Source organism: Octopus bimaculoides, chromosome 12, assembly GCF_046866305.1.
Source record: "Octopus bimaculoides isolate indiv1 chromosome 12, ASM4686630v1, whole genome shotgun sequence".
NCBI classification, from domain to species: domain Eukaryota; kingdom Metazoa; phylum Mollusca; class Cephalopoda; order Octopoda; family Octopodidae; genus Octopus; species Octopus bimaculoides.
Genome location: NC_142939.1, coordinates 17,383,216 through 17,395,715, shown reverse-complemented (window position 1 = coordinate 17,395,715; position 12,500 = coordinate 17,383,216). Strand labels below are relative to the sequence as shown.

Here is a 12,500-nt window from a genome sequence, read left to right as displayed (position 1 = left end):
TCATGCACAGCACTTATCAAATCACACACGTACGTACATACACACACACACACACCGGAAACAGCATTGCTGACGGAAACGTTTTCAAGTGGATCATGACGGCCAGATCGTCTTAAGGTTGACAGATTAGGCGACTTGACAAACATGTCATTCAATGAGGGCTTGTTATATGATTGTGAAGAGAGAAATTATAGGAGTGAAGATAACCGAGTGTATACATTATCTTCAACAGTAGATTAATGTTTCTTAACTGCTTTATTTATTATTTTTTTCTCCTTATTAATAAATAGTTCACAATCCTGATCCCAGCCAAAGAAGTTAAGAAAAAAAGTTGTCTTGAATTCAAGATGATTTATTATGTAGCTTTACATTAATATAACATAAATATCATTTTGCTTGTTTCAGTCACGGGACTTCGGTCATGCTGGAGCAGAGCCTTGTAGTGTTGTTAGCATTTTAAGTCAGCTACTTCTTTTTTGTTGAGGCGCTGAGTTAGAGGGACATAAACAAACCAACACCAGCTGTGAAGCAGTAATAGGAGTGACAAACACAAAGATATATACATATCATATATATAGGTGCAGGAGTGGCTGTGTGGTAAGTAGCTTGCTTACCAACCACATGATTCCGGGTTCAGTCCCACTGCATGGCACCTTGGGCAAGTGTCTTCTACTATAGCCTCGGGCCAACCAAAGCCTTGTGAGTGGATTTGGTAGACGGAAACTGAAAGAAGCCCGTCGTATATATGTATATATATGTGTGTGTTTGTGTGTCTGTGTTGGTCCTCCTAGCATTGCTTGACAACCAATGCTGGTGTGTTTATGTCCCGTCACTTAGCGGTTCGGCAAAAGAGACCGATAGAATAAGTACTAGACTTACAAAGAATAAGTCCCGGGGTCGATATGCTCGACTATAGGCGGTGCTCCAGCATGGCCGCAGTCAAATGACTGAAACAAGTAAAAGAGTAAAAAGAGTATATATATATATATGTGTGTGTGTGTGTGTGTGTGTGTGTGTATATATATATATATATATATATATATATATATATATATATATACATATATATATATATATACATATATGTGCGTGTACACACACACACACAGTCACATACGATGAGATTCAGAATTAGGAAGGGCATCCAGCTGTAGAAACCATTTCAAAGCCTGACAACTCTGCAGCTTATCCTGGTCTTGTCGAACCGTCTAACCCATGCTGCAAAATGGAAAATGGAAGTTAAATGATGATGATGATGACGATAATGATCATGATGATGATGATTCAGTCTTTCTATGTAGCTGGTGAAAGTACTATTTTGTTTTAAGCATGGTTAGTGTGATGTGAAATAAAACGCGTCTAATAACAAACACTTGCGTTATTATCGAATCCTGTTTTAAAAGCTGGAGATATTTCGGATAAAGTACTGGTGACGGCCAGCCGTTGTTTGTTCACTGAGTTGAAGGAAATCCGTGATTTTTATGTCTGAAATTCCTCCTTGATGACCTACTTTAACTTCCAATGTAAACAAAACCATTGGAAAATTCCAAGTTTATGTCAATATTTGATCCGAATAACTCAATATTTCAGTTCCAGTCATGTCGGTGAAACTGTGTCAAGCAAATTCGTTTTGGGGGAGAAAAATAGCGATAAGTATTATAAAGTAAAGGAAAAGACTTCCTCCTGTCCCGTCCCCAAATTTTTTATTTATTTATTTTTATTTTTTTTTTTTTGTCAAAAACCCCTGTTTTCAGATATGGAGATTCCGGAAAATTGCCAAAAATCGGCATTTTGAAAGGGATGTTTTGGGCAGGGTACAAAAGTAAGTCTTTTCCCCGAAGCGTGTCTGGGATCTGTTCAATTTGGTCCCGCCGAACTGAACAGATGATGCACACTTGTGCAGATGTTTCTCATTAGTGTATAGCGTGCGCTCAATTTACACAATAGCGTCTGGTCAACTGAGATATTTTCAAAGATAATGTCTGTCCTTTGTTTACTGTTAGTAGATGAAGGTTCATAAAAGAAAAACATTGTGTACATTTATTTCAGCAAGACTTCCTTTTGTCCCCCACCAAAAACATCCCTTTTTAAAATTTTTTTTTTCTATACAAACACCCACCCCCCACCCCGTTTTCGGCTACGGAGAATACGAATCTGCAAAAAAAAATTAGCAAAAATTACCATTTTGAAATTACCCCCCCCCCCCTCCCTTCCCTAAATTCTTCATTTTTAACTATTTTCAGAAATTTTTGTTTCAAAATATGCGGGAAAATACGGAGATTATGATTCTGAAAAAAAATTTCCAAATATTTTTCTAGTTAAGGTTAGGGTTAGAGTGTTTTGGTTAGGGTGTTAGGGTTAGGGTTAGAGTTTTAGGGTAAGGGCTTTAGGTTTAGGGTTACGGCTGGGGTTTTAGGATTACGGTTACGGTTACGGAAAAAAAAGTGAAAAATGAAGAAATTGGGGCGGAAGTGGGGCCAGAAATTTCAAAATACCGATTTTTGGCAATTTTCCGAAATCTCCGTATCCGAAAACGTGGGTTTTTGGCAAAATAATAATAATAATAATAATAATAACAATAATTTGCGAGAAAATGTGGGGGGAGCCTTTCCTTTATTTCATTTGTTATAGACCTCATTTGAGTATCCTGTTATATTCGAATATGTATCTCGTGACAAAAAAAAAAAGCATTGCGGAGTAAATAAACTTATTTAGCATTTCTCATGGCTTTTTAAGTCCGTTCGATACTACTTTCGTTTCGTTTCTGAACAAACTACTAAATTGAAAATTGTTTCAATACACTTAGCTGTCGAAGAAGGCATGCCGTGTCCAACGTTGTCCTAAACATCCTGTACATAAGAATTGCCCCAATCTACCTAACATGCGCACACACGCAGACGGATGGATGTGCGAGTTAAGGCGTATGTATATTCAGTATGTAACGGAATAAAACTGAGATTTAGCTGAATAATAGACACAATTTGAATGTCATATAATCCCACTGTCTCCAAATACTTGTATTGATGCAGAAGTATCATCACTTGTCAGCAAGGTGAGTGCAGCTTCTGTATAAAATGTGGAATATATTTGCATAAATATCAAAATTAAGGTCGACAATACTACTGTAGTGACAACTTATAGCAGACGACTGTTATATGTTCAATGTCCGGAGCTTTATCCACGCAAGCGCAGGGACTAGTTCCGGAAGGAATACAGGAAGAGTCTCATGCGCATGCGTAGAGTTCGACACCCAGCTTTGGCGCCTTTTCTCAGTCTCTTCGTTGACTGATCTCCGTCGAGCCAAGACGTCCAACAGAGCTCTCTCACATGTCAGCACCAGAGCTTCACAAATAACCACGGAAATCATTCAGCAGGCGTCTCAGTAACCGAGGGCGACGAGCAACTGAATTCCACTGTAAATAAATGTTGTTCAGAATCTGCGTTCCGTTGATTCTTCTAGAAATTTAATGTACGGAAGCGGTGTACACCTAATGGTGTATAACCACTTCCCTCCACTACTTTAAAGTTCCCTATATGGCACTAAAACTTGGACAGTGCACTAAACCACATTCTAAAAAGCTCAACCATTTCCACGTGTCTTACCTAGTGAAGATTCTATGCATAAAGTTGCAGGGTTAGAATTTTCTAAACAGAAGTTCTCAAACGTGTTAACGCATCTAGTTTGTAAACTAAGGCTCAAATAAATCCAGTTGTGTTGAACTGGGCACGTTATTAGAATGTCTGCCTCTAAACTGCCACAAGCTATCTTTTATTTTAAACCTGCATAGTTCTGGTGCAACTTGTAAATGATGCAAAGATGAACTGAAAGCAACTTTGAAAGTATGAAAGATCAACCCAAATTCGGCGAAGGTAAAGAATACGCACACCCGGTGTTTAGGGTTAGGATTAGGATTACGCCAAAAACGGGTGGTGTGCGTATTCTTTACCTCCACGCCCCCAAATTCATAGGATTTTTACTTGCGACAGGTCTGCTCGGAAGAAAGCTAGTTCTAGGGGCTGCAGAGCATCTGAATCTTCATAAATCTGTACAACAGAAGCTAAAAGGGAAGCTCGTAAATCACATCTTAACAATCCTGGCACCGAAGACTGGGTAGGGAAAGGAGAAATACCAGCACCCCAGGCTAAAGAAGGACTTCGCCCGTGTAAGGTGTCATCTGTTTCGTGGGATATGAAAGGTTTAGTCTACTTTGAACTTTTAAATCCAAACCAAATGATAACAAAGGAGATCTTCTGCAAGCAACTAGAAGAAAAACGACCAACTTTGGTTTGCTGACTTTTCCAATGAATATTATTGTGGGGTTTATGCCAAATACATCTATTCCAGAGAGTAGACGTCATCAACGACAGCAAAACCCATAAATAATCTTATTTTCATTTATTTATTTATTTATTTGTATCCTTTTTGCAACTGCTAGGCCATCGTCAAATTTTATGGACGAGCCATCGCGTGTCTGTGTAAATGGTGTAGTTGTTTTAAACTCACAATCGTTAAGTCGAGTTCAGTTCTTGCACTGGGTCGCACATTGTATCTTTGAGCTCTGGTCTCAGTTAAAAATGAGAACTGACTCTACAATAAACTGGCGTTTCGTTCAGGGAATAGTCTTGTTCCCTCAATCACTAAAACGAATCTAGGATACAGGCTTGTGTCGGTGGAGCTTAACTCGGAAACCAAGATAAATTCAAACCTTGCAGGCCTGTGACCTCGAGACAAATGTTATATTAAATTATTAAACTATTACAATAAATTCTAGCTGAGTTTATTTTTTCATCGTAACAAGACCTCCGATGTTCGTCTTGTGACTACAGCAAATACTTCTAGGTATGATAAAAGCAAAGCCTCTGCCTGTCCGTCTACGTGCGTGTGGAATGGTCTCTTATGCGCAGCTGCACAGACAATAGAAACCAATGACCAAAATTTTCACAGATTTACTTTTATGGGACAACATGAGACAACAAACTGACTGTCAAACAATTTAAACTCTGACGTGATAATTAAATAATGAAATTGTTTATAATGTGTCAATCCACGTGCCAGGGACTTCAAGTCTGCTATTGAACTCACCAGAGAAGAAGGGGTTACTTGATACAGAGAGCAGAAAAGAAAGTAAACGACAGGCATGAGAGGCAATGATAGGGGCCGTTCTCCTGTGACGTATGTGACAGTGTGAGACACAAATGTCTAAGCTGTAAACCTAAAGAATTGCATTGATTCATTTTTCACAGTAAAGTTTGACGACCCAGACAAGTATTAAACAAAAAAATTTTTTTACCTGTAATCTATGTTGAATATTTTGAAGAAGATTAAAAAAATCGTGATGTATGTGACATTACACAAAACTTTTCTCACCTAAAAATATTGACTGCTAATTCTTCTGAATTACTCCAGAGCAGCTAACGAGTTTGTTGGACAACAATGTCTGTGGTGACAATTCCTGTTTGGTGGTACATGCCTTCGAACCAGTAGGAGGGCGCGCTATGAACAAGACTGCTACCTTGGCTCACCTGTCAATCAGCGATGCTCATTGTCAAAACATCTGTAAGAGGTTTCAAAATATATACAGGATCTGCCGACGAAACGTTTACTAAGAGGTTGCGCGATATGCTTCAAATGCCATCCTAATAGTCCACAAATTACATACACCATACCGTCTTTAACCCATAAACTGCTGGGATTTTGCTGTGTGTAACACGAACTGCTGAGCCTATTTTGGGTAAAGGTCAACATCGATCTATCACTCGAAAAAAATACTCAGTGTTTCTTAACACCTTCTGTGATTGGCTACACTGTTTCTGGGGTGAAAGGGTATCGTGTGCATACATTACACGTCATCAAAATTAGGTCAGATCATCTCCTACTTCCGTGGCCACTGAAGTGGCTGGCCTATCGCAGTTTATGGGTTAAACAAAGACTGGGCTTGACAACAACAGGGCGTCTATGTACTCGCTTGAGACACTAGAAATAAGCAAACGAATCTCTCCTTTAGTTACACTTTCAGCTAAACATTCAGCAAAAACGGAGGTCAATGTACAAATTAAGACCCAGACACGAAAACAAAAACAAAAAAAAAACAGCCTACAAGGTGTAAAAAAAAATGTGTAGAAAACGAATTTAAATAAATTGTAGATTGACCAAAATGGACGCTATGCCATAAAGAAAACTTAAGGTTACTCCCGATGCGTGTACGTGTGTGTGTGTGTGTATTTGCCCCCGACTACAGCTTTACAACCGGTGCTGGTTTGTTTGCGTCCCTGTAATTTTGCGGTTTGGCAAAACAGTCAGATAGAATAAGTCCCAGGCTTTAAAAATAAACACAGAGGTCGATTCGTTCGACTAAGGCCCTTCTAGATTGCATCCCAGCAAGGCAGTAGTACAATGATCGAAACGATGCGTGTGTGTGCACAAATATATAAATATGTATAGAAAGAGAGAAGGGTGGGGGAGGAAAGATAAAGTATTTATCATACAGTTTGAACAAACTAGCATTAGGAACACTTTGAGGTTACTAACAACGAAATTATCATGATACAAGTACACACACACACAACCTGGTGAAGAGACAATCTGCATTGCAGATAATTGTGTAGCAATAGGTTGATTTGCTGTTAATGTATACGACAGGTGTGTGTGGTTTTATTATGTCATCCTAACCTCGGATTAAGATGGATCGTTAATAATAACTACAATTTTAAGAATTGGCTTAGTCACGCTGGCCTAGGATGTTGTTACACTTGATTGATTGATTGATTGATAGATAGATAGATAGACAGACAGACAGACAGACAGACAGATAGATAGATAGATAGATGGATAGATAGATAGATCCATGGATGGATGGCTTTCGGTATTGGCAGATATCCATCCACACAACATTCCCTCATGACTTAGATAAAGAGGCTAGGCTGAAAAAGAGGATAAATGATGTCGTCTGCACATACCTATACCAATACCGAATGATTGCCAAGAAGTTCCTGGCTTTAAAGGGGTCGCAAAAGGCCTGGTTGGAGGCCCAACCTACCGAGCTCTTTTACAGAGCTTAGAAAAACTGAAGGACCGCTGCAATAAGTGTGTGAGTCTGAGAGGGGAATGTGTTGAATAAAATTATAACTGATCCTCCTGTATTTGATTTAAGCCAAAGCCAGGAACTTTGCAGCAACCCCTCGCGCGTGTGTGTGTGTACATAGATAAATATACATATATATTAAACAGACATCGCTGCCAATATATATTTTATAGGCGCATGAAAAAGAAAAAGGGGAAAAAAAAGTAAAATTCCGATTAAAAGGGATCAGGAAAAAAAAACGATCAAAAGGGATCGTATATCACAGAAGAATTTTTAAAATGTAAAAAGCAAGATTATCGGTGGAAAGAAAAGCCTACAGAAAAGACCAGATAGATAGATGCACATTTAAAAGTCGGTAAGAGTGAGTACAAGCGACATTTGAAACGAGCAAAATATGGAAAGTATAGAGAAAACTGAGGCAAATTAATGCTGAAGTCTAATAACTATTGATCCGCCTGTCAGAACGAGGCATAGCAAGCAGTGTTCGATCTGTTTGTATTGAGTCAGTGACCTGGTTTCGAGACTCGGTCGTATTTTAATCAAATTTCGTTAAAGAAATGCATGAAAATCGTAGCCCCTTAATTTTTATGAGAAATTAATAATGGACCTTTTCAATTTGAAAAAGATCCTTAATAATAATAAAATAAAGATGTGAACAAGGTTACAAACTGTCACAATCATTTTCCCGTCACAGAATCGACTTAAATCAATTGACAGTTGAAACTTATTTCATTTCACACAAGCTGCAAAACACTTAAGTGCTTCAAAAGTCACAGCAATCTCATGTCTCCCTCTCTCTCTCTCTCTCTCTCTCTCTCTCTCTCTCTCTCTCTCTCTCTCTATTTATCTATCTATCTCTCTATCTCTCTCCCTCTCTCTATCTGTCTGTCTATCTATCTACCTAGCTCTATACGTATATGTGTGAATATATACTTTTATGCATGTATGTATGTGTGTATACAAATCCAGCAAATTAATACATACACACACACAAAGACATACATGTATGTATATGTATTTTATATATATATATATATATATATATAATCATCCACAGATACTTCTGATTTAAAAATAATTAAGCAGAAAATAATTCCTTTTTGACTGTTTATTTGGTGATTGTTGTTCTGTTGTTGCTAGGGGGGGGGGGGGTCGTGAGTGTGTGTGTGTGTGTGTAAATAGACGGTAGATTGATAATAAAACTCATAGGAATGAAACCATTATGAGATAAAACAGGAGTGTTTTCATAAGTGACTCGATCCACTTGAAACAGAAACCGAATTTCTTACTCCACAAGTCTCTTACTACAAATTGACTCATTATATACAGTTGTCCCAGGTTAATTATTCTGTCACCTCTTTCGAGGCTGTCTAGGGGCACAGCAAGCTACTGATGAGAAGCCATGACATTTTTTTTTTCTTTTTACACAGTTTTCGAGTCTGTTGCAGTGCGTGTGCATTCAAATTAATTACTCTTTTACTTGTTTCAGTCATTTGACTGCGGCCATGCTGGGGCACCGCCTTTAGTCGAGCAAATCGATCCCAGGACTTATTCTTTGTAAGCCTAGTACTTATTCTATCGGTCACTTTTTGCCGAACCGCTAAGTTACGGGGATATAAACACACCACCATCGGTTGTCGAGCGAAGTTGGGGGGGACAAACACAGACACACAAACATATATACACACACACACACACACTCATATATATATATATATATATACGACGGGCTTCTTTCAGTTTCCGTCTACCAAATCCACTCACAAGGCTTTGGTCGGCCCAAGGCTATAGTAGAAGACACTTGCCCAAGGTGCCACGTAGTGGGACTGAACCCGGAACCATGTGGCTGGTAAGCAAGCTACTTACCACACAGCCACTCCTGCGCCTTAAAGGTTTTGACGTGGGTAAACATGGTGTTCGAGAGGAAGAGAAACAACTGTCAGATGGTATGTTATCAGCCCGTACCGATGGAGGATCAGATGTTATGGTAGTAGTGATGAAAAAATTCAATCGGGACGGGAATAACGCACCTGAGGGTTAGAAGTTTATTAGTGATTTGGTCAACAACATCAGATATCCGAATAGTTTCAGTTTATTTGCTGGTACAAAAGCATAACAATGATCGATATTGTTTTGCGACTGAACTATTCAATCTTGTATGTGTTTTTGTCAAGTGTAATACCATTTGAGTTATTATATAATATAACCCCCACACACAAACGAGGAACCAACGATGGAGCTTCTATACCAATGTATCCCAAATTGGGTTCTAAGGAACCCCCAGGATTTCCCAAACAAATCCTGGGATTTGGTGAGACAAGGTGTCGACATTCTTTCGATTTTTAAGGTGGGATCTTTCTGAATTGATGGGCAACACTTTTCATTTATGTTTTATGTAGTGTTTTTGGTACCGAAACACTTTCAAACTTCGTACACTTGTATATTTTGTGTTATAGAACAGTTAAAAAAATTTGTATTCGAAGTTATTTCATGTAAAAAATTGTCGTATTTCGGTAAAGAAAACAAGTGGTGCCCGTCAATTCAGAAAGATCCTTGATTTGATTAAATTTAAAGTGTCGAGGTTTGTCTGTAAAATATTGGTAAAGGTTCCGCGATTTTAAGGAAAATCATGTAAAGGTTCCGAAACAAAAACAAAAAAAATGGAAAGTCACTTGACCAGCTAAAAACAGCAGCTATCCCTCATATCGACATTTCTTTTTTACAGAAAAGAGGAGTCATGAGATACCATTAAAATGACAAGATCGATAATGATTTGAGGACTTTTGATCATATATACCTGCTCAATCAGAGCTCACCTGTGGTTAAAAATTCGCTTGCAATACAAACAAGATAAAAAAAACAAACAAACGGAATCCAAGGAGATTTGAGATTATCTGTGTCAACAAAGATTGTATTTATTTTTAAAAGTATATGATTACTTAAGTTGCTATGATGTGATGAGTAATTCGGAAATTTCTCCTCACACCGTATACCATAACAATTGAAATAATTTTAGTTTTATACCAATATCGCCCTCTCCCCCTCCATATTCCGATGTTTTACTCCCACATCCACCCTTTTATTTCTCTTCTTTTCTCTCTTTTTCCCGTTTCTTTTTATTTAAATGTTATAAAATATCATTACTTGCAGACGAAGTTTTGCCGCCAATAATGAAATAAAATATTGGTCACTTAAGGCTGCTTTATATCTATTACATTACCAAAATTGTATAACAATGTCTGGACTTTCCCTTTTAGAGTCGCAGAAATACTTCACATCAATTGATGACCGTCTTTGAAATTAAGAAAAATCTCCATTAAGACAGCGAGTTGGCAGAATCGTAAGCTTGTCGGACAAAACGTTTAGCGGCTTTTCTTCCGGCTCTTTACATTCTAAATTCAAATTCTGCTGAGGTCGATTTTGCCTTTCATCCCTTATAAGTCGATAAAATAAGTACCCTTTTTAAGTTGATTACATCAACTGGGGCTGATGTAATCAACTTACCCCCTCCCTAAAAATTTTCAGGTATTGTGCCAAGAATATAAAGGTTTCTAAAACTGTGTACCATTGTGTTGATTGTCGAATTCTCACTCAACACACTAAAATCCTTGTTTCATAGTTGGCGCTATTTCTTCTCTCGACATTTTCTTCTTCCTCGACTACTACAACGGTTTCTGTTTATTTAAACTACCAAGCTTGCATAGCAACTCAGCCTAAACCGATCTAATCCACTTATAATCAGCACTGCTCTCTCTCTCTCTCTCTCTTAAATACATGCAGTGTGTGCTTTTCCAATCCTTGCTCCAGAACATCCACTTTGTTTAGGCTTTTTTTTTTCGTGCAAACACTGCATAAGTTGTTTGTGCACAAATGTGTGTGTGTAAGTATTATTTGTTTGTATATGTATATACTTCGCCGAAAACGGTATATCGGTATATTACTGAATATAGCATATAACTGGCCAGTCTGTTACCGTCGGTTTCATGCCATTTGGCAATATTATGCAATAGTCGATGCGAAACCCACGGTAACATTCAGACCAACTATATGCCAGAACCAGCAATAATATTGTTCAATGATATAAAAACAAAACTGCTCCTCTTCATATATTGAACGTGCTTTTTTTTTCTGAGTTATGGACAACTGATTATATATATATATATATATATATATATATATATATATAAAACCGAATTTACTCACGTATAAGACACACCCCAGTCAATTTCGGTTAAAAATCAAGAAAATCAAGTCTAAAATAGTACAATTAATACACGAATAAATACGGTGTATATATATATATATATATATATATATATATATATATATATATATATATATATATATATATATATATATATAATCGGAGTAATAGACTTATAGTGTGCTTTCCAAAGCTCCTTTCCAGGTATCGGCTAGCAAATGTTATCATACAGTAGGACTTCTCCTGATACTGGGTGTACATGTGAAAATCCGCAAATATCCATAGAGAAAACCAAAAGAATTTTGATACGAGAACCATCTTCTCGTATTAAAATTTATATAGGTGTAGGCCTAGCTGTGTGGTAAGACGTTTGCTTCCTAACCACATGGTTCCGGGTTCGATCCGTGACACCTTGAGCAAGTGCCTTCTACTATTGCCTCAGCCTCGGGTCAATGAAAGCCTTGTGAGTGGATTTGACAGACGCAAACTGAAAGAAGCCTGTCGCGTGTGTGCGTGCGTATCTTTGTGTCTGTCTCGCACCACCGCTTGACTCACTAGCGTAGATAGGGGGTGACAGTCCACCCCCGGACGGCACTTTTGGGTCTGCAGTAGACAATATGGATCCTGTTCAAAACGGGGGCACCAGTATTTTCTTAACGAAACACTTTGAAACTTGGGACACTGGTAGAATGTGTCATATAAAACATCTTTTTCTCTTAGTCTTCTTAACAAAAAAAACGTACATCGCAAGTTATTTCATGTTAAAGTTGTCGTATTTCTGTAATTTCAACCAATGACTGACGTCCATTCAGCCGTAAAAATTAGGTGCTGACTACGTAAACAAACGATTCTGGCGGTGATAAAATGATTATTTCCTTGTCAAAAAATGGCTGAAGCATATTGGCAGTAGTTAATAAACCTTTCTATTATAGGCACAAGGCCTGGTTTTTGAGGGAAGGAGCAAGTCGGTTAGGGTTAGGGAAAACGAACACACGTGTGTTGCCTCTCTGCAAAATGTCAGAAGTAATGGAGATTAAATACGCTTTACACCGCTTAAATTGCCAAAGGAGTAAGTATAAACAGCTGAATACTTGTCAGTGATTGGTTGAAATTATCGAAATAAGACAATTTTTTACATGAAATAAATTCGAATACAAAATTTTTTTTCTGTTCTATAACACAAAATAGATAAGTATACGAAGTTTGAAAGTGTT

General features: G+C 37.8%; 1 protein-coding gene across 3 annotated transcripts in view; it reads right to left on the bottom strand.

Moving 5' to 3' along the window:
• The window catches only part of LOC106870824 (unconventional myosin-Ie), a 156,746-nt gene that overhangs the window by 141,458 nt on the left and 2,788 nt on the right, over nucleotides 1-12,500 (bottom strand). The window contains exon 1 of one of the 3 annotated variants that reach the window (XM_089360856.1): nucleotides 5,369-5,555. The exons of the other annotated variants lie outside the window; for them this stretch is intronic. The gene's annotated coding sequence lies outside the window, so the exon portion shown is untranslated. Of the gene's footprint in view, nucleotides 1-5,368; nucleotides 5,556-12,500 lie in introns of those variants that run through there. 3 annotated transcript variants of the gene reach the window in all.